Source organism: Hemiscyllium ocellatum, chromosome 14 (genome assembly GCF_020745735.1).
Source record: "Hemiscyllium ocellatum isolate sHemOce1 chromosome 14, sHemOce1.pat.X.cur, whole genome shotgun sequence".
Classification (NCBI taxonomy): Eukaryota; Metazoa; Chordata; class Chondrichthyes; order Orectolobiformes; family Hemiscylliidae; genus Hemiscyllium; species Hemiscyllium ocellatum.
Window position 1 is genome coordinate 29,976,181 of NC_083414.1, and position 23,440 is coordinate 29,999,620.

At 40.9% G+C, this 23,440-nt stretch overlaps 1 long non-coding RNA gene across 1 annotated transcript in view; it reads left to right on the top strand.

The window, feature by feature from the left end:
• Positions 1 to 23,440, top strand: part of LOC132822327 (uncharacterized) — a 27,730-nt gene continuing 4,290 nt past the window's right edge. The window contains exons 1-2 of the long non-coding RNA XR_009645432.1: positions 1 to 237; positions 22,418 to 22,495. This is a non-coding gene — a long non-coding RNA (uncharacterized LOC132822327). The remainder of the gene's footprint in view (positions 238 to 22,417; positions 22,496 to 23,440) is intronic.

Consider the following 23,440-nt stretch of genomic DNA (forward strand, 5'->3'; position numbering starts at 1 on the left):
TTCATTTGGCAGCACCATAACACTAAAAATGCATCTCAGGAAGCAGTGATAAAAAGAGTTTGAGAAACGTTGAAATATCCGAGAGATCCCCGTGGTGGATCTGAAGCATGAAGGATAGAATTCCAATTGGAAATCCATACGGAGTAAAGCGTAGACAGTTGCAGAAGACGGTGATACAGCTTTGAAAGTGACAGATCGAGCACAAGAAGGAAAAGAGAAACCAATAAGAGCAAAAAGGTAAAAGAGATAAATGGAAAGACTGTTGGGGAGAGAAGCAGAGTGTCAAGGCGGGGTAAATGCAGACTCAAGACTTTTGAGGACATACCTGCATGAAAGACAGAGCTGCAACAGAAATACAAACCTCAAACTATTGACAGAAACCACACATACATCTTGAACTTTCCACCTGTTTTACTGAGCATTTTGTTCTTTCAGTTTATGCAAAGCAGTCAGCAGGGTGAAGTGAATTCACAGCTGGAGGTACAATTGACAGTAATTGACAGTATGGAACAATAATAATGTGGTGTAGCAGGTGCAAGAGAACAATGGGCATATGCGTTTGGTGCAAAAATTACAGGCAAAGTATCTGTATACTCTGTCATATAAATATATCATTAAAAAAGAGTGATTAATTGTCGTTGTTGAGATTATAATGTTACGAATAAATGCACTGAGTAAAAATTTTGAAATCCTTCTTTCTATTGGTTAGGCCACTATTGGAATACTGCATACGATTCTGGTCCCCCTGCTATAGAAAGTTTGTTGTGAAACTTGAAAGGGTTCAGAAAATATTTACAAGGATGTTGCCAGGGTTGGAGGGTTTGAGCTATAGGAAAAGGCTGAATAGGCTGGAGCTGTTTTCCCTGGAGCTTTGGTGGCTGAGGGGTGATCTTAAAGATGTTTATAACATCATAAGGGTCATGAATAAGGTAAATTGACAAGGTCTTTTCCCCAAAGTGAGGGAGTCCAAACTAGAGGGCATAAGTTTAAGGTGAGAAGGGAAAGATGTAAAAAGGACCTAAGGGGCAACATTTCATGCAGAGGGTGGTGTGTATGTGGGAGGAGCTGCCAGAGGAAGTTGTGGAGGCTGATATAATTACAACATTTAAAAGACACCTGGATGGGTATATGAATAGGAAGAGTTTAGAGGGATATGAGACAAATGCTGGCAAATGGGACTAGATTTATATAGGGTATCTGGTTGGCATGGATGGGTTGGACCAAATCTTTATGACTCTGTTCTATCTTACAAATTGACAACTCAGTCTCTTTCATATGATGCATAAGGTCTATGGTATCAAGTCCTTCAGCACATGCCAAATCTTGAATTTTGCAACTTTGGATGACCCTTGGTGGAGTGGCAGAAGTGGAATCCCCTTTATCCCCCTTTGACCCTATTTGCTGCTTTTTGTTATGTTTGTACACTCTGTCCAGTCCCTCACTGGTGTTATTATCTAAATAGCTGCCTTGCCACCATTTCCTTTTGCTTTGTGAAACTACATAGCCCCTCTCCTGAACCCTCCATACTTTCTGTTTAGTTTAAAGCTCTTTCTTTGGCGTCAATATTCTTTGTCAGCAAAGTGCAGGTGCTAATGATTTGTTATTCTTCAACTTAGCTGACACTTTCCATTAGACCAGACTAATAAGTTTCAGTAGGGCCACAAAAAATGTATTTTGCTTGTTCAACATCCTTCCTAGAATCAATACTTTAAACATGTTAATTTCTGTGCATTCTGCAGAAAGATATGACCAGTGATGTATCTAATTTTTCTGTATTTGCAAAGATGCTTTCATCTTAACAAACTGAAGGATGTGAAATTTAATATCCACCAATCTTCTGCGACTCGCTGATTTTCTATAGCTCTTGCTGGTAAAATACAGTGTGGTATTTTTTATATTAATCTCTGCAGTTTCTGCAATTGATTGTCCATTGCAAATGAACTAAATGAAATGTACATTACAGGAATGTCAACTCAAGTCCTAAAATTGACACAAACCTGTTTTGCCTCCCGCCCCGAGAAGCAATACTTTAGCAGAAAATCAGCAAATAACATAGACTTAGAGTAAGCAACCACATTTCAATTGTAACACATTATTAGTATGACTATTAATGACAAAATATAACCATTTTAAATCTGAATGTTAATTTTACTGCAGAATATAATGCAGACAAACTGCACCTTGGGAATTATACTAAAGGTTACATCTTGATGCCCATGATAATTTAAGAAGCTATATATTTTTGTTACTGCCAAAAAGGAACACCATTGAAATGTCCATTTTCTTAGAATTTTGACAAATAACAAAACTTTTACTAACAAGATAATATTTTTACAATGCCATGACATTGTGAATGACAATTGTAGCAGCTGTGTGGGTGTTGCAACCCCAAGATTACTGTAATTTTCTAACAAAATGAGACTGGACATTTGTTGAGTGGTTTCGGAGAAACAGGAAGTGGTGACAATTGAAAAAAACCATGGACACTGCCAAATGTGGGTGAGTACAAAGATTGAATAACTTACTTTTTAATGTGATAATGAGATAATGAGGCAAAGGCAGGAATGTGGAGTTGAGGGATATCAGATTAGCCATGCTTCATTTGAATGGTGGAACAGACTCAAAGGGTTGAATGGCCTACCTCTACACCCATGTCTTATGTTCATTTTTACACGCAGAATTCCTTAAACTATGAATGTGATTTTAAGAAACTCTGAAACATGGGTGTTTAGTCTGTCTTGCATTTTGCTTTAAAAATAGTACTGCACAATAATAAAGACACCTCCACATATTCAAGAATAAGAACAGTCGCGAGTATTTGTGCTGATGTAGCTGTTGAAACTTATTGAGTTACAGGTAGTGATCTGTACCTCTGTCAATCAACAGGTGGAAAGTAATTAATCAGTGAAATCTGCTCTGTTGGATGTACATAATCCCAAAGAACCACATTAGTTTAAGAGAAATGTAACTCAATTATCCAATAAAATCTTTACATTATCTGACACTATTTCAATAGATGTTTAAATGTACTGATACACTGTTTTATTGCACTTACTGCCTCTGACGGTCTGCTTTTCTGAAAGAAGTAGACAGCACAGATACAATAGTTTCAAAAGTGTAGGTTACTTTAAGGAACAATGTTTCCATGAAGCACTTTCTCACTCTTTAAGATTTAACCATGAATTTAACAGTTTTAAACCTCAGCAGCAACAGTAGGAGCCTAGCAATATGAAATGGACGTACTGGATTTTCTGTTGATTTGGAAAAGGAAAGTATTGGTACTTGGGTGGAAAGTACCGCCTCTTGTCAGAACACAACTGTGGTAGCACCCTCAGGGTTGACCTACTTTGTTTCTTTCTGGGCCATTAAAGCTATTTGTAACACTGGTTTTTCATGTTCCAATCTCCTAATTTTCCTTCATCTCTTCAAGTTTTCACACACTTCCTGGGTCTCAAATATCTATCAATACTTATATTATGCCAATTTTTCTTAGATTAGACTACTTGCAGTGTGGAAACAGGCCCTTCAGCCCAACAAGTCCACACCAACCCACCAAAGTGCAACCCACCCAGTCCCATTCCTCGACATTTACCCCTTCACCTAAAACTACAGGCACATTTTGGACTGTGGGAGGAAACCTACACAGACATGGGGAGAATGTGCAAACACCACACAGTCAGTCACCTGAGGCAGGTATTGAACCCTGAGGTGGGTCTCTGGCACTGTGAGGCAGCAGTGCTAACCACTGTGCAGCAGCAGTGCTAACCACTGTGCCACCATGCCGCCTACAAGTATTACTCTTACCAGTTAACCATCTCATGTTCTGTACACGTCAACTATATAATTTGCTTTCTTTCTCTCTCTCTTCCCCCCCACCCCCAACCACTGTTTCTTCTGTTCCTTCTTAAATGCTGTTCATCTGTAATATCTAACAATTCTCAGGAAGGGTTTAAGACTTCAGTCAACAACTTCTGTTTCTCCATTGATATTGCCTGATTTGCTGAATATGTCCAGCTGTTTTTGTTTACGATTTTCCTGCATCTGTAGTATTTTGATTTTGGTTACTCTAAGCTGGTAACATTTTTCTTTAACTCTCATTTATAGGTTACTTGGACTGCATGTCTCAAAACATTTAGAAACAGCATGATACCTAACAGTGAAAATTATCCTAAAGTTTCTAACATTTGAATGTAGTACCACAGACGCAGGATTTATTTTCACCAACTACAATTTGCATTTATGTAGTGTGATCAAAGCCAGAGTGTGTGTGTTCCATTTTACTGTATGTAAGGTGTATTTTTCTTACCCTCAGAATTACCGTCCCAATTAAATAACTCTAGCTGCAAGTTTTTTTGTTTTAAAAAGATGGAAATGATTTATTCTCATTCCACTTATCCCAAGAATTATTGCCATGTTTAATTCACTCTGCACACATTCTTATAGATGCAAAAATTAGATACAAATGAAGATTATGATCAACTCAGTCTCATTTGTGGTCAGCCTGTAGGTTTTTAAATGAATGTGACATCTCAGAGTTGAAGTGAAGGTCTGGCAAAGCCAAAGAATCTCAGCATGCTGAGAGGTTTTAGTAGTCAAATTGCCAGGAGAAGAGTTCTCAGGGGAACTCAAGCTTGGAACAGAGTAATACCAGCAAAGAAACAGATCCTTCAGCCTATCTCTTCCATGCTGACCAGATTTCCTAAACTGGACTAGTCCCATTTGCCTCTGTTTGGCCCAAATCCCTCTAAACATTTCCTATCCATGCACTTATCCAAAAGTATTTTAAATGTTGTATTTGTAACCGTTCTCTTGGATTGGATCACCCTTTTTCAAGATATTGATGTTTATTACCTTCACTGCTTGGGTGACCTTCTGCTAATTCAATGAGTTTTCATGGAACTGTGTGTGCAGCTTTTGAATGATTTAAAAACAGTCAAAATGGTTCCATCATGTGACTTACACAAGTTCGAAGTCCTCTTTCTAAGCAAAGTATAATGTGAATCCTGCTAACACATCTTGTGTTATTCTTTGAAAACTTGAGATTCACCTAAATTAGTTTGGATGGGGGAAAATATCACAAGTAATGGAAGGTTGATAGAATCCACTCACATCCATCTTCCATATATTACGTTTTGATTTATTCAGATTTTTAAAAAAGATTCAGGCTGACTGAAAATCTATGATTCCTTTATCGATCCATCATAAGAAGAATTCTCTGGGTGGCTGTGAGTGTTCTTTCAGGACAAGACAAAGTAGGTCTCAAAATGCCTAAGACCACATGAGTTGCAGTGACCATTTTAATGGTGTGTTCAGTTTGTCTGACAACTCAAAGCATACTTGGACATGATAGCGTTTTTGTAACATGTGTTCCAAGGTTATTGAGTGGAAATCTTGTAGTGCAATAGATAGTGAACTTGTCTCTGAGCTAGAAGCTCTTGGTTCAAGTCCTACTCTGTCTTGATGGTCAAGTGTTCATAATGTGACCATAAGGGAGTGAGGGGGAGAGTGAGAGTCAGAGAGATTTGCAAGAAATTTGGAACTTCTATCCTTAATTTTCATAGCTTGAGCCTATAGCATACAGTACACTATGGATTTGCTACAGCAACTTGGACTCCTTGAGGGTTACTGGTTGGCTTATTTGGTTAGATGGCCAATGAGGATCAGTTTGATGCCCACACATCCAGGACAGAGTCTTGTTCCTGCTGCAGTGAATTGGGATCTATCTCTTTGTCCTGCCCTTCTCCAAGTGCTGTGAGCCTGACCTGCCTTTGTACAAAAAACTCAAGGCTAGTCTTCACAAGCGTATAATTGAAAAAATGACATTGAATCACATATGAAATCATTAGAGCAGATGACCAAAACATGGTCAGATAGATTTTAAAGAGAGTATTAAAGTAGGGGAAATGAAGTTCATAGGCAATGGGATTTAGGAAGTGAATTCAATAGATTAGGTCCCAGCAAACTTAAGACACAGCCATTAATACTGAATCAAGCTCAAAAGAACAAAATGAGCCGAGATATATCAAAAGACTGTGGGATGGGATGAGATTACAGAAATACAGAGGGGTAGAGTCATGAAGGGATTTGGAATTAAGGAGCAGAACGTTTAAAACGGAACCATTTCTTAACTGGGGGACAGTACCGATCAGCAACCACATTGGTGATGAGTGAATGGGATTTGGTAGAAGACAGGACACAGGCAGCAGACTACTGGAAGGCCTCGTGTTTGCTTCAGAATAATCAGGTTTAGCAGGAACAGAAGCACAGATGAAGTTTCAGCAGGAGAGGAGTTGTGGCAAGAGTGGAGGTCGACAATATTACAGTGGGTCAAAATAAAACCTCTGATGACTTCTACTGATACCAATGATATCAGAAGCAGGGGAAATGATGCTTTCATTAGTTGAATAAAGTCATGCAAAACTTTGTTTTACGCTTGTTTTTTCCTTGCAATTGTCTAACAATAAATCTACATCAGCACACCTTTGGGAATAAAGGGATGAGCAAGTATTTTGGTGTTTTTCATCTCTGTAGCATGATCAGCAGTTGACAAGTGCTGGGAAAGGACGTGGTCCTGATCTTTAGCCTTAGAACTCAACATTGTCGATGCAGTAGCAGTAGGAGCCAGCACAGTTTAATAGAGGCAAGTCACTAAGCCATGTTGTAGATGTCTAGAGGAGGAACCACTGGGTCCTGAGGCCTGTGATCAGTGTGAAAGCAGGCATTGGGGGAACATCCAGGGATAGGAGGAAGCAGGAGATCCTGAGACCAAGTTTGGTCATAATAGCAGGTGTGTACACTTGTTTTATGTCATGATAACTATGGAATATCAACTGCCTCAGGCTAGTTCCAAGTTGCAACAAGGTCCCTCATTTGCATATGAAAAAGAACCATGCTTATTTCAGTCTTAGGTAGAAGATGTTAATTTTTTGTCTGTTTCCAATACAGTGGGCAGGGCTCTCTGGTCTGAGGTAAATATTTACTTCCGGTCTGCTCATTGAACTTTTAAGAGACCATGTAATATCAATGAAACAGACCATAGTCAGTCTGTTGTGTTTTTGTAAAATGTCTATAAGGAGAATATAGATTCAGCACAAATTCATGCTGGTGCATAATTTGAGAGATAACTGTTGTTTTCATAATTTTCGAAGATAGATGCAAAAACAAACAGTGAATACAGATTTTTAAAAGTCTGTGATTAAGGCATCAAAGAGATAAAAGAAATCATGAAGAACTCATTACCATTTTTGCAGTGTTGGAAAGGAAAGATGTTCAGACACCATAAATGCCCAATGTTTTAAAAAGCTTAGCAGGTAAAATTACCATGGTTACAGGAATTTTACTCCAAATTTCCTTTTTTGTCTTGAATCCAATAACTGTTGCTTGAATATTGTCCTCAGTTTCATAGAACCCCTACAGTACAGAAAGAGGCTATTCAGCCCAAAGAGTGAGCAGTTACAAGAAACACAAGATTGTATGCATATGGCTTCTTTCACATAGGTAAATGTTCCAGGGTACTTAAGAAACATAAACTGGTAAAATTAATCCTGAGCCAAAGAAAGAAAAATAAGAGTAGTCAGTATGTTCCTGTTAAGCAAGGCTGGTAGGTGTGGGGAATGCTGAATGACGAGAGAAATTGAGGCTCAGGTCATGAATAAGAAGGAAGCATTGACAACAGAAATTGAGTGATTCGCTTGAAGAGCACAAAAGCAAGAGGAGTATATTTAAAAGAGAAATCAGGAGGGCAAAAAGGGGACACAAAATAGCTTTGACAAATAGGGTGAAGGAGAAGCCGGGGGATTTTACAAATACATTAAGGACAAAAGGGTACCTAGGGAGAGAATAGGGCCCGTTAAAGATCAGCAAGGCTGCAGGAGATGGGGAAGATACTAAGTGAGGATGTTGTATCAATGTTTACTGTGGAGAAGGATATGGAAGAAAGAGAACATAGAAAAATACAGGGCAGTACAGGCCCTTCGGCCCTCGATGTTGCGCCGATCCAAGCCCACCTAACCTACACTAGCCCACTTTCCTCCGTATGCCTATCCACTGCCCATATAAATGCCCATAAAGAGGGAGAGTCCACCACTGTTATTGGCAGGCATTCCATGAACTCACGACTCGCTGAGTAAAGAATCTACCCCTAACATCAGTCCTATACCTACCACCCCTTAATTTAAAGCTATGCCCCCTTGTAATATTTGACTCCATACGTGGAAAAAGGTTCTCATGGTCAACTCTATCTAAATACCTAATCATTAAAGATTAGATTAGACTTACAGTGTGGAAACAGGCCCTTCGGCCCAACAAGTCCACACCGACCCGCCGAAGCGAAACCCACCCATACCCTTACATTTACCCCTTACCTAACACTACGGACAATTTAGCATGGCCAATTCACCTGACCCGCACATCTTTGGACTGTGGGAGGAAACCGGAGCACCCGGAGGAAACCCACGCTGACACGGGGAGAACGTGCAAACTCCACACAGTCAGTCGCCTGAGTCGGGAATTGAACCCGGGTCTCAGGCGCTGTGAGGCAGCAGTGCTAACCACTGTGCCACCGTGCCGCCCACAACTTGTAGGGAAAATAAATTTAATACAAAAAGTGATACAATTATGTGTCCATTTAACATAAGAGGTGCTACTTGATGTCTTAAAAAGCATAAAAATGGATAAATCTCTGGCACCTGATCAGGTGTACCCTAGATCTCTGTGGGAAGCCAGGGAAGTGATTGCAAGGACCCTTGCTGAGATATTTGTATCATCGATAGTCACAGGTGGGGGGCTAGAAGACTGGAGGTGGACTAACATTGTGCCAATATCTAAGAAAGGTAGTAAGGAAAAGTCAGGGAACTATAGACTGGTGAGCCTGACATTGATAATGGACAAGTTGTTGGAGGGAATCCTGAGGGACAGGATGTACATGTATTTGAAAAGACAAGGAGTGATTAGAGATAGTCAACATGGCTTTGTGCGTGGGAAATAGTGTCTCACTAACTTGATTGAGTTTTTTGGAGAAGTAACAAAGAATTGATAAGGGAAGAGCAGTGGACGTCATCTATATGGACTTCAATAAGATGTTCAACAAGGCTCCTCATGGTAGATTGTGTTGTAGGTAGACTGGTTAGCAAAGTTAAATCACATGGAATACAGGGAAAACTAGCCATTTGGATACAGAACTGACTCAAAGGTAAAAGACAGAGGATGGTGGAGGAGGGTTGTTTTTCGGACTAGAAGCCTGTCACCTGCAGTGTACCACAAGGATTGGTGCTGGGTTCATTGCTTTTTGTCATTTTTATAAATGATTGGATGTGAACAAAGGAGGTATGGTTAGTAAGTTTGCGTGGAAAATAGTGTCTCACTAACCTGATTGAAGGTGTACTAGATAGCGAAGGAGGTTACCTTAGTACAACAGGATCTTGACCAGATGGGCCAATGGAACGAGGAGTAGCAGATAGAGTTCAGTTTAGATAATTGTGAGGTGTTACATTTTGGAAAGGCAAATCAAGGCAGGACTTATACACTTAATGGTAATGTCCTAAGGAATGTTGCTGAACAAAGAGACCTTGGAGTGCAGGTTCACAGTTCCTTGAATGTGGAATCGCAGGTGGACAGGATAATGAAAAAGGCGTTTGGTATGCTTTCTTTTATCGGTCAGTGCATTGAGTAAAGGAATTAGGAAGTCATGTTGTGGGTGTACAGGATACAGGTATTCCCCCCCTGTTTTTTGAATGTTTACTTTATGCCAATTCGATTTTACGAAAGACCTGCTTTAGTAGCTGTTTTGGCTAACCCAAAGAGGATTTTTGCTTTTATGATAAATTACATGCAAAGCGAGTGGCGCCGCCAAGCACCTTCCCTGGGAACTACAGTCAACACCATAGCTTTGAACTATGTGAGCATCTGTGCTTTAACTTGATTTATTTTGTGCATCCGTGAGCATGATTGTCCTCCTACAGCCTTTACTATATGTTAGTGTTAGGTTTGGTTTTATGTGTTATTTGGTATGATTTGGTAGGTTATGTTTTGGGTCTGGGAACGCTGAAAAAGTTTTCCCGTATAAATTAATGGTAGTTGCTTCTTTGCTTTACGCTATTTCTGCTTGCAAACGGTTTTATAGGAACGCTCTACTTTTGGATAGGAGGAGACACCCGTATTGGTTAAACCTCTATTGGAATACTGCCTGAAATTCTGGTCTCCCTGCCTGAGGAAGGATGTTGTAAAATTAGATTACTTACAGTGTGGAAACAGGCCCTTCGGCCCAACAAGTCCACACTGACCCGCCGAAGCGCAACCCACCCATACCCCTACATATACCCCTTATCTAACACTACGGGGAATTTAGCATGGCCAATTCACCTGACCCGCACATCTTTGGACTGTGGGAGGAAACCGGAGCACCCGGTGGAAACCCACGCAGACACGGGGAGAACGTGCAAACTCCACACAGTCAGTCGCCTGAGGCGGGAATTGAACCCAGGTCCCTGGTGCTGTGAGGCAGCAGTGCTAACCACTGTGCCACCGTGCCACCCTTGTAACTTGAAAGGTTCATAAAAAAAATTACAAGGATGTTGCCAGAGTTGGAGGGTTCAAGCTAGAGGGATAGGCTGAGAGGTGACCTTACAGAGGTTTATAGAATCACGAGAGGCAGGGAAAGGAGAAATGAACAAGGTATTTTCCCTGGAGTGGCAGGGGATGGGTGGGTGGGGGGAGGGGGTGGTGGTGTTGAGTCCAAAATTAGAGGGCATAGGTTTAAGGTAAGAGGAGTAAGACGTAAAAGGCACCTCAAGGACAACTTTTTCATGCAGACGGTAGGGCATGTATGCACTGAACTGTCAGAGGAAGTGGTGGGGGCTGGTGCAATTACAACATTTAAAAAGCATCCGAATGGCTATGTGAATAGGAAGGGTTTAGAGGGACTAGATTTAGTTAGAGTATCTGGTAAGAACGAATGAGTTCGACTGAAGGGTCTGTTTCCATGCTGTATATCTCTATGACCAAAGCTTGATTGAAGAAGTGAGTTTTAAGGAGCATCCTGGAGGAGGTTTAGTGAGAATAATGAAGGCGGCCTGGTGGCTCAGTGGTTAGTATTGCTGCTTCACAGCAGTAGGGACCTGGGTTTAATTCCACCCTTGGGTGACTGTCTGGAGTTTACACATTCTTCCTGTGTTTGCATGGGTTTCCTCCCACAGTCCCAAGATGTGTGGGTAAGGTGGACTGGCCCTGCTAAATTGTCCAGGGATGTGCTGGCTAGGTGGGTTAGCCTTAGGAAATGCAGAGTTGCAGAAGTGGGTCTTGGTAAGATGTCCTTCAACAGGTCGGTGTGGACTCAATAGGCCAAATGGCTTACTTCCACACTGTAGGGATTCTATGATTCTCTGAAATTCAAGGGCTCATAGCCACCAATGGTGGAACAATGAGAGTGGGCATGTGTTAGGGGCTAAAATGGAGAGACATATGCAGAAAAGAATTTTAACTTTGAGGTGTTTTTGGATGATGACCCAAAATGGATCAGTGAGCACTATTTGAATGAACTCTGTTGGTAGAAGAATTTTGGATGAATAGAAACTAATATAAGTTGAGAGACTGGCCAAGATTGTGTATGAATAATTAAAGTCTGAAAATGATGAAATCTTGAATGCAGGGTGGAGACAGCAAACTTCTAAAAGTGGCTTCAGATGATCTTAGTGTGAAGCTTAGTGCAAGATAAAATAAGATGCTGTGGGTGAGCTGGAGGCAGTGACCACAGGGAGCAATAAAATTAATGGTGAGAGAACAGAGTCTGTGGTGGGAGTCAAAGACATGACTTCAGTTTAAATGGAGGAAATGTGAGCTTATCCAGCACAGACGAGCGAATGGGAAAACAAGGAGGTGGATGGTGAGGTATATTTGCAGGTCCATGTAATACCTGATGTTGTGTTTTCAGATGGTGTAACCAGGACACAATGTGAATGAGAAATAAGAGGGAACCCAGAAGGATTCCACAGCAAGAGAAGATGGGATAGAAGTCATTGCAGGAGGTTTGATGGCTAGCACTGGGGAAAAAAGGGCAAATGCAAAAAATGCAAATCTCCTTGCAAAGGTGCAAAGATATAAGAAAAGTGGGCATGAAATTGGAAGGCGATGACACATCCAAAGACTCCAGTGGCTTTTCCACTCCTCCCCATCCCTATATACCAGTCTAGAGCAATGGTTGCCTCTGAAAGAAAAGAAAGATTATCACGCGTGTGTGTGTGTGTGTGTGTTGGATAGGTGCGGTCGCAGAACTGGACAGCCATGGCTGACCTAGTCAGTCAGGAAATGTATCATAGAAAAAGAGAGAGCCTATAAAGTGGCCAAGAGCACTGGGAAATCAGAAGATTTGGAAGACTTCAAAAACAAACAGAGGATAATAAAGAGAGAAATAAGGAACAAGAGGATCAAATATAAAGGTAAGCTAACCAGTAATATTAGAAATGATAGTAAAAGTTTATTTCAATACATGAGAAACAAATGAGAGGCAAAAGTAGAAATTGGGCTGCACAAAATTGATGCAGGAAGGCTCGTGATGAGAGATAAGGAAATAGCTGAAGAACTTAAATAAAACTTTGCCTCAGTCTTCACAGTGGAAGACATAAATAATATCCCAACAGTTAAGGAGGAGTCAAGAGGCAGAGTTGAGTATGGTAGTCATTACAAAAGAGAAAATGCTAGAAAAGCTAAAAGGTCTAAAAATTGATAAATCTCCTGCCCCTGATGGGCTACATCCTAGAGTTCTGAGGGAAGTGGCTGAGGAAATAGCAGAGGCATTGGTTGTAATCTTTCAAAAATCACTGGAGTCAGGAAAGTCCCGGATGATTGGAAGATCGCTGTTGTAACCCCCTTGTTCAAGAAAGGATCAAGACAAAGATGGAAAATTATAAACCGATTAGCCAAACCTCAATTGTAGGTAACATTCTAGAACAGGGAAACCTGGTGGCTGTTATCTACCTAAATTTTCAAAAGGTCTTTGATAAGGTGCCTCACGAGAGGCTGCTGAGTAAGGTGAGGGCCCATGGTGTTCGAGGTGAGTTACTGACATAGATTGAGGATTGGCTGCCTGACAGAAGGCAGAGAGTTGGGATAAAAGGTTTTTTTTCAGAATGGCAGCTAGTGACAAGTGGGGTCCCTCAGAGTTCAGTATTGGGGCTGCAGCTGTTCACTTTAATATATTAATGATCTGGATGAAGGGAGTGGGGGCATTCTGGCAGAGTTTGCCAATGATACAAAGTTAAGTGGACAGGCAGGTAGTACTGAGGAGATAGGAAGGCTGCAGAAAGATTTAGACAGTTTAGGAGAGTGGTCCAGGAAATGGCTGATGGAATTCAACATGAGCAAATGTGAGGGCTTGCACTTTGGAAAAAAGAATACAGACATGGACTTATTTTCTAAACGGTGAGAAAATTGCTAAAGCCAAAGTACAAAGGGATCTGGGAGTGCTAGTCCAGGCTTTTCTAAAGGTTGACTTGCAGGTTGAGTCCATGGTTGGGAAAGCAAATGTAATGTCTTTTACCTCAAGAGGGTTGGAATGTAAAAGCAGTGATGTGCTACTGAGACTTTATAAAGCTCTAGTTAGCCCCCATTTAGAATACTGTGTCCAATTCTAGGCCCTACACCTCAGGAAGGACATACTGGCACTGGAGCGTGTCCAGCAGAGATTCACACGGATGATCCCTGAAATTGTGGGCATAACATAGAATGAACGGCTGAGGATCCTGGGATTGTATTCATTGGAGTTTAGAAGGTTGAGGGGAGATCTAGTAGAAACTTACAAGATAATGTATGGTTTAGAAAGGGTGGACGCTGGGAATTTGTTTTCATTAGGTGGGGATACTAGGTCCAGTGGGCACAGCCTTAGAAATAAAGGGAGTCAATTTAGAACGGAAATGAGGCGACATTTCTTCAGCCAGAGAGGGGTGGGCCTGTGGAATTCATTGCCACAGACAACAGTGGAGGCCGGGACGTTAATTGTCTTCAAGGTAAAGATTGACAAATTCTTGGTCTGGCAAGGATTTAAGGGATACAGGGAGAGTGCGGGTATGTGGCGTTGAAATGCCCATCAGCCATGATTGAATGGCGGAGTGGACTCGATGGGCTGAATAGCCTTACTTCCACTCATGTGTGTTATGGTCTTATGTCTTATGGTGTTAATATTTTCCCCACTGTGATCCCATGAGGCCTGAAAATTGTTCCAACCCCTTAGTGAGACCTGAGAGTGGATGGGCATATGAGGGACCTGGGAGAATGGGGAAAACAGACAGCAGGTAAGTGGAGGCCTGTTTGACAGTAAGTGAGAACTCCATGATGGCAACTTGCAACTCCAAGCGTTTAGCTCGTGACCCTACTTAAGGCCGAAACTGCATGCTGGGGAGCTGTGGTATACAGAGAGTGTCAATAGGACACTTATTCAAAGACGAAATTATTCACAATCCTAAACCGGTCCACAGTTTGTCCAACTATGGGCAGTTTCCAATAGGGTGCACTGGATAATGATCAGGAACAGACGAAAGTGAGGACTGCAGATGCCAGAGATCTGACTTAAGATTAGAGTGGTGCTGGAAAAGCACAGCAGGTCAGGCAGTATCCGAGGAGCAGGAAAATCAACATTTCGGGCAAAAGCCCTTCATCTGGAATGAGGCAGAGAGGCTCCGGGGTGGAGAGGTAAATGGATACGCCACACTTCTCCCCTCACCTCCATCCAAGGCCCCAAAGGAGCCTTCCACATCCAAAGTTTCACCTGCACATCCACCAATGTCATTTATTGTATCCGTTGCTCCTGATGCAGTCTCCTTTACATTGGGGAGACTGGACACCTTCTTGCAAAGCGCTTTAGGACACATGCACCAATCAACCCCAATGCCCCATGCCTGAACATTTCAACTACCCCTTCCACTCTGCTGAGGAAATGCAGGTCCTGGGTCGTCTCCACCGGCACTCCCTCACCACCTGACACCTGAGGAAGAAGCCTTATCTTCTGCCTCAGAACATTTCAACCCCAGGGCATCAATGTGGACTTCACCAGTTTCCTCATTTCTCCTCCCCCCACCTTACCCTAGTTCCAACCTGCCAGCTCAGCACCATCCTCAGGACCTGTCCTACCTGCCAATCTCACTTCCCACCTATCCGCTTCACCCTCCTCTCCGACCTATCACCTTCATCCTCACCTCCATCCACCTATTGTATTCTTAGCTACGTTCTCCGCAGCCCCATCCCCTCCCATTTATCTCTCCACCCCTAGGCTCCCTGCGTCATTCCTGATGAAGAGCTTTTGCCCAAAATGTCGATTTTCCTGCTCCTCGGATGCTGCCTGATTTGCTGTACATTTTTAGCATCACTCTAATCTTGACAATGATCAGGAACAGAAATAGCAACTGAATTTCATTTTGGAAACATGGATATCAATTGTGGCACATACTCAGTTGTACAGCAGATTTAACCAGGATGGGATCTGGAAGATTCCACATCTGTATGGTTTGATCCTGAATCATGCGGTGGATGCGTCCAAGGAGATGCTTTCAGACTGAATTTCTTCTTCTTGTTTTAATTAATGACTTATGATATCTGAAGACAACGTATCTAACAATACAGTGAACTAATGCCTAAAAAGTTAGACGATGAATAAACATTTTGCTTTACTCTTCAAAATCATAGACTTACCCATATAATGTATTAACATTCACAATGGTCTGATAAAGATTTGTAAATAAAACTACAGCAAGGCTGAGGGTACAGTACTGTGTTCCCCAGACAAACCAGCAGGTGGCACCAAACTAAATTTAAATTTAAAGTGAATGTAGCTTTCCCTTCCACTAGGTGTGTCAGCTTTCAGATTGACAAATCAATACTTCTGTTTTATCTGATCTTCTTGAATATACCTTTCACACTTGACAAGTTTATATCATAAGCTATGGTCTTTCAATTCAGTTTCTCAATCCATTAAAGATACCTAACTTTGAACATTAACAAAATTTGAGAGCATTTATAAGAATGTTTTTTAAGGACCCTTTTTTCAAATAAATTTATAACCATAGACTTCCATATCTAAATTATAATGCTATATACTATTCATTATAGAACCAGAGGGTTCCAATATCTGGGGGGTGGGTGTGGGGGCGGATTTGCTAATGTTCTTTGGAGAGGGAGGTTTAAACTAATGCAGCAGGGGGATGGGAACCTGAATTGTAGTTCCAGTGTACAGGAGGTTGAGGGTAGGGAGGTCAAGGATAGGTTTACAAGGTCATGAGAGGGCACAGGCAATCAGGATGTTGGTTTGAAACGTGTGTACTTCAACATCAGGAGCATCCAGAATAAGGTATACTTACAGCATGGGTTGGTAACTGGGATTTTGATGTTGTGGCCATTTCAGAAACATGGCTAGAGGAGGGACAGGAATGGTTGTTGCAGATTCCAGGATTTAGATGTTTCAGTAAGAACTGAGAAGATAGTAAAAGAGGGGTTTGGCATTGTTAATCAAGGGTCGTATTACAGCAGCTAAAATAACATTTGAGGATCATCCGCTGAGGTAGTTTGGGCTGAGGTTAGATACAGGTAAGGAGAGGTCACTCTGCTGGGAGTTTTCTATAGACCTCTGAATTTTTGCAGAGATATAGAGGAAAAGATAGCAGAGATGATTCTTGATAGGAGCGAGAGTAACAGGGTAGTCGTTATGGGGGACTTTAACTTCCCCAACATTGACTGGGAATACTATAGTTCAAGTAGTTTAGATGGATCTGTTTTTGTTCAATGTGTGTAGGAGTGTTTTCTGATACAGCATGTAGACAGACCAACAAGGGGCAATGCCATATTGATTTGGTATTGGGGAATGAACCCAACCAGGTGTTAGATTTGGAGGTAGTTGAGCATTTTGGTAATAGTGACCATAATTTGATTTCATTTACAATAGCAATGGGCTGGGATAGGTATATACCGCAGGGAAAGAGGTATAACTGGAGGAAAGGCAATTATAATGCGATTAGGCAAGATTCAGGTTGCACAGGATTGGGAAGGAAACTGCAGGGGATGGGCACACTTGAAATGTGGAGCTTATTCAAGGAACAGTTACCGCGGGTCCTTGATAAATATATACCTACCAGGCAAGAAGGTAGTTGTCGAGAAAGGGAGAAATGGTTTACTAAAGAAGTTGAAGCTCTTGTCAAGAGGATGAAGACTTATATGAGGATGAGGTGTGAAGGCTGTTAGGGGGTTGAGAGTTATAAGTTAGCTAGAAAAGATCTAAAGAGAGGGCTAAGAGGAGCCAGGAGGGGACATGAGAAGTTGTTGATGGAAAGGATCAAGGAAAATCTTAAGGCCTTCTATAGGTATATCAAGAATAAAAGAATGTCTAGGGTAAGATTAGGGCCAATCAAAGATAGTAGTGGGAAGTTGTGTGTGAAATCTGAGGACATGGGGAAGCACTTAATGAATACTTTTCATCAGTATTCACAGTGGAAAAGGGCAATGTTACTGAGAATACGGAGATACAGTCCAGTAGATTAGATGGGATTGCGGTTGACAATGAGGAGGTTTTAGCAATTTTGGGAGATCTGAAAATAGATAAGAGCTCTAGGCCAGCTAGGATTTATCCTTGGATTTTCTGGGAGGCCAGAGAGGAGATTGCAGAGCCTTTGGCTTTGATCTTTGTTATCATTGTCGACAGGAGTAATGCCAGAGGATTGGAGGATGGCAAATGATGTTCCCTTGTTTAAGAAGGGGAGTTGGGACAACCCTGGTAATCATATGCCAGTGAGCCTTACTTCGGTTGAGGGTAAGGTGTTGGGAAAGGAGATAAGAGATAGGATTTATAATCATCCGGAAAGGAATAAGTTGATTAGAGATAGTTAGCTCAGTTTTCTGAAGGGTAGGTCGAGCCTACGTAACCTTGAGTTCTTCAAGAAGGTGACAAAACAGGTGGATGAAGGTAAAGCGGTTGATGTGGTGTATATGGACTTTAGTAAGGTGTTTGATAAGGTTCCACAGAGTAGGCTATTGCACAAAATAGAGTTTTGGGATTGTAGGGGATTTAGCGAATTGGATCATAAATTGGTTAACTGATAGAAGACAGAGGGTGATGGTTGATGGGAAATGTTCATCTTGGAGCTCAGTTACCAGTGGTATGCCACAAGGATCTGTTTTGGGGCCACTGTTGTTTGTCATTTTTATAAATTTTCTGGATGAGTGTGTAGAAGGAAGGGTTAGTAAATTTGCGGATGACACAAAAGTCGGCAGAGTTGTGGATAGTTCCGAAGGATGTTGTGAGTTATAGTGCGACAGGTAAGATGCAGAGTTGGACGAAGAAATGGTGTTATAGGATGTGGAAGCTATGGAAAGGGTTCAGAGGAGATTTACTTCGATGTTGCCTGGTATGGAAGGAAGGTCTTATGAGGAAAGGCTGAGGCTGTTTTTGTTGGAGAGAAGAAGGTTGAGAGGTGACTTAATCGAGACATATAAGATAATCAGAGGGTTAGATAGGTTGGACAGTGAGAACATTTTCCTCCAATGGCAAAGGCTAGGACGAGAGGACATAGCTTCAAATTGAAGGGCGATAGATTGAGGACTGATATCAGGGGTAGTTTCTTTACTCAGAGAGTAGTAGGGAAGTGGAATCTGTCTGCAACAGATATAGACTCACTGATGTTAATGGCATTTAAATGGGCATTGGACATACATATGGATAGTAATGGAATGGTGTAGGTTAGATGGGCATCAGATTAATTTCACTGGTTGGCACGTCAAGGGCTAAAGGGCCTGTACTGTGCTGTAACATTCCATGTCCATATTAAAGTCACATATATAAAGACTCTTACACTAATGCTTTTATGAAAATACATTTGTATCTGCAGATATGACCTTTGTCTTCATTTCCCATCAGGCCCCATCCCTCTTACCTGAAAGAGCAACATCTCTCGTGCTACAGCATCTACTACTCTCAATGGTGGAGAACTCCAAAGATTATGACCTCGTCCTTACCCTGAGGCTCTGTTCCTTGTTCTAGATTCCGCAGCCAGTGAAAACAATTTCTTTACCTACCCTCTCAAGCCCTTTCAGAATCTTATGTTTCAATGAGATCACTGCTCATTCTTCCAAACTGCAGAGGGTAAAGACCTCGCTTATTCAGCCTTGCATCACAGAATGTGGCTTTGTCTGCCAAGGAACAAATGTAGTGAATTGGCTGGTACTGCCTTAAATGCAACTATGCTGTCCATTAACAAATCCTCTATAAATTATCTGAATTCCGTGAGCCCTCATCTTCTGTGTGGAACCTTATTACAATCAAATTGAAGTACTCGTTTACTTGTTCCCCTTCATATATCCTACTGGTTCAATCTTCAAAAACTCTAACACATCTCTTAATCATGATACTTGCCACATTGGCACTTACAAATCAAACAAGATTGAATTCCCCTGGTACTCACTACCAGTGGGTTTACCTGGCAATCTTTGTGGCAATCTTAACACCCTATTCATGTATGTTCCTATCTCCAACTATTGCTCAATTATTCTGTAGACTCCAAGTTCCTGGTAAAGTACCATTGAACTTATTGCATTCAACTTCTGTTGGCTGTGAATGGATGGCATGTGACAGGGCATGGTCCCTTTAAGACTGGTGCATACCCCTAAAAGGAACTTAACTTGTGTACAGCACATTTCTGACCATTATGCAGCTGCAGTTTAAACTGGGATCTGTGGAACAATTTTTCTTTTAAGAACCAATGGATTCATGTGTTATGGAGCTCTTCTTCGCAATGATTTTAAACAGCATCCAGTAAAGGCATTCCATTGTCAATTATTGCTCCTGCTATGCTCACGAATCTTTTTTTAAAAACAAGTCATCCAAATAGGTTCAACACTGAAATACTCTCACATTTACAAAACATAACCAGTCTCAAATTAAAGACAATACTACAAATAACTTGAAATATAATTCGAGATCCCGGTGTTACATCAATGATTGCTGTTGCCAAGGCAATCGTGATCAGTTGCTGTAGGGAAAAAAAAGTGAACTCTTATTGCATAGCGATCTGTCCTGCATCTGGAAAACAAATCGTACGAAGTCCACACAATTTCCTTTTCCATTCTCTCTGCCACTTAATACTAGAAACTGTTGGTGGAAGGTGTTTTTATATGTGAAAACTGTTCAATGTTTTGCAATAATATCTAGATCTGGACTGCAAGTCCTAATTGGTAAAGATTATTTTATGTCAACAGTGTGGTGCTGGAAAAGCACAGCTAGTCAGGCAGTATCAGAGGAGCAGGAGAATCAATGTTTCGGACATAAACCCTTAATCAGGAACCAGAACCAGATTCTTGATGAAGGACTTCTGCCCGAAACATCGATTCTCCTGATCCTCGGATGCTGCCTAAATGGCTATGCATTTCTAGCACCACCAACTCTGATTTACAACATCTGCAGTCCTGACTTTCTCCTAAAAGATCATTTTACACATGTAAAACAAATTTTCCTCCAAAGAATGAGTGGGCAGCATGATGGTTAGCACTGCTGTCTCACAGCGCCTGAGACCTGGGTTCAATTCCCGACTCAGGTGACTGACTGTATGGAGTTTGCACGTTTTCCCCATGTCTGCGTGGGTTTCCTCCCACAGTCCAAAGATGTGCAGGTCAGGTGAATTGGCCATGCTAAATTGCCCGTAGTGTTAGGTAAGGGGTAAATGTAGGGTATGGGTGGGTGGCGGGTCGGTGTGGACTTGTTGGGCCGAAGGGCCTGTTTCCACACTGTAAGTGATCTAATCTTAACTATATTAAATATTAAACAATGTATTCACTTATCTTTGTAAACTAATCCTATCTTACCTTACTATCAACTCTTCCACTCTGAAGATACATGCTTTGGATTTAGTTTTCTAGTGGAATTTAGCCATAACTTCAATTCTCCAAGTGATGTTTCAAGTCTTGCCTTGAAAACTTTCAGCTTATCTTATTTTTCTTAATTGCTTGTCTTTTCTCCAATTAACAGTATATGAATAAAACAGTAAAATGTTGAGTGTGAAAAAAATCAGATTATCCATTGGCTTTGTTTCAGTAGGTTCTAAACAGCAGGCTACTCAACATAATTCTTTTAAGTGGGAAAAAAGTTTTAGATCCTTAAGTAACTGCCCTTCTCACCGCTCCATAAAACATATTTATTTAATAGATTATACCCAAACACCTACATCACATTGCAGACCTATATTTCCTAATGATCCATTACAGCATAATGAGGAAGGACAAAGCAAAATATATTTGCTTCATTAATACAATGTCTGATCTTTGCTTGTTACATTGTATCGACTTCACCAAATTCAAGCTAAGTGTTTCAAATTAGGATTCTTCCAAACAGAAAATTATTATTTGGAATGACATTAGGTCTTGAAATGTTGTCACAGAAATGTGACTAAATATCCTCAGTAAATATGCTCTGTACTTTTAGCAAATGGCTCTTCAAATATTTTCCAATTTTAATGGCTGGGACACTGTCATTTCTCAGTGTCCACAGAAGAAACAGGTTGCAACGCTATGGAACATAGATCTGTAGCTGAGGATGTTATTTGTCTGGCATGCATTACTTGCATTAAGTTCTTTTGCGGTGATTCTTCAGACTGGTAGAAGGCAGCAGACACAGTATTCTGTAACCACCAGTAAAGGTGAATAAGTGAGGCCCCAACCTTATTTTGAATCTACAACTGGTGCATTGCCTAAAGTCAGGCAACAGTGAGCAAGCTTATGCCCTAAAAGGTTATGAAATAAAAATGACGCTGTCTCTCCATTAAAAAATACTTCCCTACAATTATCAATGCATTACACTTTCTATAGAATCCCTAGAGTGTGGAAACAGGCCATTTCACCTAACAGGTTCACACCTACCATCCTCCCCCCACGCCCGAAGACTCCCACCCAGACCTATACCCTATCCCTTTAACCTTGCATTTTTCCTTGTGGCTAATGCACCTAACCTACACATTCCTGAACACTATGAGCAATTTACCTTGGCCAATCCAACTAACTTGCATATCTTTGGACTTCTGCTCCCCAAGTACCATCCTACCTTACTATCAACTCTTCCACTCTGAAGATACATGCTTTGGATTTAGCTTCCTAGTGGAATTTAGCCATATCTTCCATTCTCCAAGTGATGCATTGATGTTTCATGTCTTGCCATGAAAATTAAAAGCTTTCACAGCTTATCTTATTTTTCAACATAAGTATCTAGTGAGCACGACAGTGTATGAGTTGTATTAAATACATCATTGTCAAAGAAAATAGTCAATGAAACACAATTTAAATAGAATGGGGCACTTAGAAATCAGAGAAATAATAGCTAATGATTCATATTTTAATTTGGAACTGAAATTTCATGAAATCTTTTGTGTGTTTGACAAAACCAATTTTAAAAAATATTTTGCAGAATAAAACAGACTACATAAATTAGAATAACAGTGGTGGTGAATTGAATGAAGAGAACCAATGGTGCAGCCAAACTAAGGTAAGCTTCTGCCAAACGGAGTAACATTTGGTTCTCAACTCTGCTTCAGAGTAATTTATAGCAATTATAAAGGTTGCCTTACTTAGCATAGTTGGATATATTGGATTTTAATAGATAATTTCAACAAAAGAAACAGAGGGTGGAAGGTTAATGTTTAGTAATATTAACAGTTCAGTTGAAGATGCCAATTTTATTTGATCAGTTGGCGAGTATGGTAATACCTGTAAAATGTGTTGCTGGAAAAGCACAGCAGGTCAGGCAGCATCCAAGCAGCAGGAGAATCGACATTTCGGGCATAAGCCCTTCTTCAGGAATCTGCCCGAAATGTTGATTCTCCTGCTCCTTGGGTGCTGCCTGACCTGCTGCGCTTTTCCAGCAACATATTTTTCAGCTCTGATCTCCAGCATCTGCAGTCCTCACTTTCTCCAAGTATGGTAATAGCTTTGCAAGTGTAACGAGTGTCCAGAATTTGAGATGGGCAAATGCCTTTAGTATCACTACAACTGCAGAGTAGGTTGAAGGAAACAATTGATGGTATATTAGTTTCTGAAGTCACACCCACAGTATGTAATATACAAGAATAAAGAAACACTTCAAAAAGCAGATAGAGATGATAGGGTAAGTGGTTACTGGTTTATACATTCACGAACTGTATTCCCATCAAGAAAATGCATTTTCACGTAAAGAATTCTTTGAGAAACTACTGAGGTTACTGTTCAATCAATATTTTTAGTGCTGCAGATGACTAGTCTACAAATAAAACTAAACAAATGGAGCTTGTTGTGCAAGGAAGATGCTGGATATTGAAGTGCATTTTTAGAACAATTATTGCTTTGGAACAACTGTTTAAAAGTTATATTTGGAAAACTTTAGATAAACATACTATTAATTTAGGCAGATATTCAAGGATCCTCAAAATTGCTGGCAATGGCCAAAACCTCAATT